The sequence below is a fragment of the Anneissia japonica genome, unplaced genomic scaffold, assembly GCF_011630105.1.
Source record: "Anneissia japonica isolate Jap-2015-1 unplaced genomic scaffold, ASM1163010v1 scaffold57165_len5909_cov129, whole genome shotgun sequence".
Classification (NCBI taxonomy): domain Eukaryota; kingdom Metazoa; phylum Echinodermata; class Crinoidea; order Comatulida; family Comatulidae; genus Anneissia; species Anneissia japonica.
The window spans coordinates 1-3,518 of record NW_022733616.1 but is presented as its reverse complement, the minus strand read 5'-3'; the positions used below and the strand labels follow the sequence as shown (position 1 = coordinate 3,518).

General features: G+C 34.4%; 1 long non-coding RNA gene across 1 annotated transcript; it reads left to right on the top strand.

Annotated features, from left to right (window-relative positions):
• Positions 1–806: 806 nt before the first annotated feature.
• LOC117116212 lies at positions 807–3,369 on the top strand. The gene is made up of 4 exons (XR_004446707.1): positions 807–888; positions 1,913–2,094; positions 2,476–2,615; positions 3,242–3,369. It is a non-coding gene; the product is annotated as an uncharacterized LOC117116212 (long non-coding RNA).
• The last annotated feature ends 149 nt before the right edge of the window (positions 3,370–3,518 follow it).

Genomic DNA, 3,518 nt, shown 5'->3' with positions numbered 1-3,518 from the left:
CCGTTATAATCCTACTATCAGTAAAAAAATGTCTGTTATTTTACGTTTACTGAAATCCAATTTACTGTAAAAATAACGTAACTACAGTAAAATTGTATTTTAACGGTATCTTGTATAATAAGAATAACGATAGGTTGATTTGTTGTAGTTTAAATTACCGGTATCATATCGTTTTTCTACAGGTTAAAATCGCCATTGTGTTTTAACGTCAGAGCTCGAAATTTAAACTATAAATTGGTGTAAATTTACCTACCTAAACCGGTATTGTACAGTATTAAGAAAGAAAAGGAATTGCTATGTAAATATACGATGAATTCGTAAATTTAATGTGTTTGCTGGTTAATTTTACGCCGTCATATCACTGTTATTCGTAGTTTAACAGGTCAGAATCAACATTAAGTAAATTAACATCGAAGCTCGTAATGCTAAGCGTAATCTTACAATTTCAAAACTTCTTTTAAAAATAAAAAGTAGGCCTACTAGGCCTAGGCATACGTATAACGGTGTATTTTTGTAACAACGATGATATTGTGAATTAAACGTTGACATTATTCTGCTAATGTCATAATATTTCACCTACTTCAGGCCTCCTTTTACAGTAAAGGAGGCCTATTCCACCTTGATTGTGTCAAATATTTTGGAATTCCTTGACAATTATATATTTTTAAACATTGTTATTAATATACGTTCCCTAACGTAAAATTAAAGCGAAAACCATTTATTTGGCGCGCTTACGATCACGTGACATCTCAGTATGACGCATTATGACACACGCATGCGTAGTTTGTGGACGTTGAGGCGCGGACAGTGGTATGGAAGAGGAGAGCACATGTAAAGTTCGTTTACGTCGGTTCTTTATCTTGGAAAACAAAAGGATCGGTAAGTTCAGTAAGTTTTCATTGCACAAGAACGTATATGGCTATGGTATATCCTTTTTTAATTTCCAATTATTACTTATAGGCACTCTTCGGTAAAGTTAAAGCGACCTAGGCCTATGCCTAGACTAGGCCTAGGCCTAATTAGCCTACTGTACTACTACTAGTACTACTACTAGGGCTAGGCCCTAGGACTAGGCATAGTCATACCTAGGGCCTGGCCCTAGGCAGGCTAGTTGAAGATTGAAAGTAAGTAGGCAAGGCCTAGGACTTGCCAGGTTAGGCCAGATAGTGTACCAAGTTAGTTTAGCTAGGCTACTGCAATGGAAAGCAGACGTTCAAGATCTGGCCATCAACATTTGGGAGCGATACTTTGATTACCAAAATATAAATGAAACGATATTATCTTCTCCTCGGCATTTTGACACCTTTTCTAAAAGAATCTGTTTTCCGACAAAAAACAAACATCGATTCCTTACCTTGGCCTCAAACCTACAGGGGTATAGACTGACACCAAACTCACCTTCATATCATTTATGATTAGGATAAAGAAGTTATATTATTTTGAATTGTTTCACATCTGTTAACTTGTGAATTTCTTTTTCCTGCACTCTCTCAATTTCGTTTATTGCCCTGTTCTGGTTTTGGACCAATTTTTAAAAATAAAGGTGTCAAAATACTGAAGACAATACTTTTTCATTAAGATAATTATGTACATTTGATATAATTCACCCATTTATAGCCCACAAATAATAACTCTAGAGTTGCAATCCCATAATAAACCGAATTCGAAAGAAACATTTTCTACATTGTTGCAATGTTATTGTTAGAGAAGTGAAGTGAAAATAACTAATAAATTGAGCTTTTTCAGTGGAACTTAAAATCTTCCAGTTGTCACTTTTTTATTTTAAAGACTAAAATTATAAGATAAGGGAAGCAAAATTACACTTTCTTTCAAAATTTCCACAACTTTTTGTATGTAAAAATGAAATCTGAACACTCTTTTAACATAATAAATATTCATAGATGTATGTCAGTCATTACAGATAATTATGGAAACTGTTAGTGATTCATGTTTTCGAATTTTGATGAAAGAAAAACGTTTGGGAAAACTGGATGAGCTTGGTGTGGTCCATGAAGCGGATCTTGCACTAGTTACGGAAGGATGACATTCTAAAGGCCATAGATGTGCACACATGTAGTACACATTTTATAAAAGGTAAGATGTACTGTATGGATAAGGTGTGTTGCCAAACAATAATTGTCATTTTATTCTGATTATGATTGCTTGGAGACTGTATGATCCAAATGAGTTTGGCATTTGACAAATTACCATGCTACTTTTCAACTTGCCAGAATTTAACCCACAACTTTTGATGGTTAAAATATTTATAATCTTCCAACCTTTGGAAGAAAACTATTTAAAATAATGCTTTCTTAATGTTTAGACGTAATTACACAATAAAATAAATGCATTGATTTAGTTACAAGATACGTTCTACAATTATGTGCCCAAAATCCAGGATGTATTTTTTTTCTTTGTCTGAAGTTTTAATTGTTTAGTGTTGTGTTACTCAGTCCTGAATTTTCTTTTTTCCAGCAACATGTGAACAAAAAACACTCCAGAAACTTTATTCCCATTTCAAGCCTAGGAGATTTATCCAGTCCAGAGCGAAACTCAAGTCAAGAAGTGTACCTTGATCTTCGATCACAGAAGACATTTTTTGCCAGCACTTCCAGGTACGCAGTACTGTACTGTATATCTAGTTCTAATTAGTAAATGTAAAAGACTACATTCAAATTGAATTTATCATCATCATCTGGTACATTGTTTTCATCTAGATGTGTATAAGAAACATTTTCTACATTGTTGCAATGTTAGAGAAGTGTCTCTTAACATAGTGTCCAAAAATCAAAAGCCACTTTTTGAGCTCAACATGCCAAACCTGACTTTATAAGGCCCTTTTGTTGCTTGCTAAAATAACATGGCCCTTAATAGGGTATGACTACGATTATCTTATGTATTTATTGCCTTGGGACGACATGGGATAATACAGTAAGTTGATTGTGCATCCAGAGGTGACGGAACTAGGGGATGCTGTGTTATGGAGAGTAATGTGTGACCGGTGGTCTGCATTAGTTGGTTGTTACCATGCGCCTAGTCGCCTTTCAAAAATGTAATATTGCGTGGCCATATATATCTTTGCGTGATCTAAACTATAGGATAAGAGTCCACTAGCATGGTGTTTGGGATGTTATGTGGTGCAGTAGCATTGTGGTTAAAGCAATGCAATCTATAATTATTATTTGTACAGTAGTTACTGTGCACTGTGGATTAAAAATATTTTAAATATTGATTTCTATAGAGCAAAGGAGTCACTTGGACACAGAAGCATTTCAGTCTATGACAGTGGAAACAATCCTGGTGATGTCTACTGGAACAAGGTAGCTAATCAAGTTAAAAAGTGTTTTCAGAAAGGGGAATGACAACTACTGTACCTTCGTCAGAAAGAATTAGCTGGTCCGATATTGTTGATGAATCAACGTATGAAGATTTGTATTTAAAATTTGTTAGTAGCTCTCAATCAACAATTATGATATTGTTTTTATGGGTGAGTAAGTACAACATAGTGTATTGCAGTT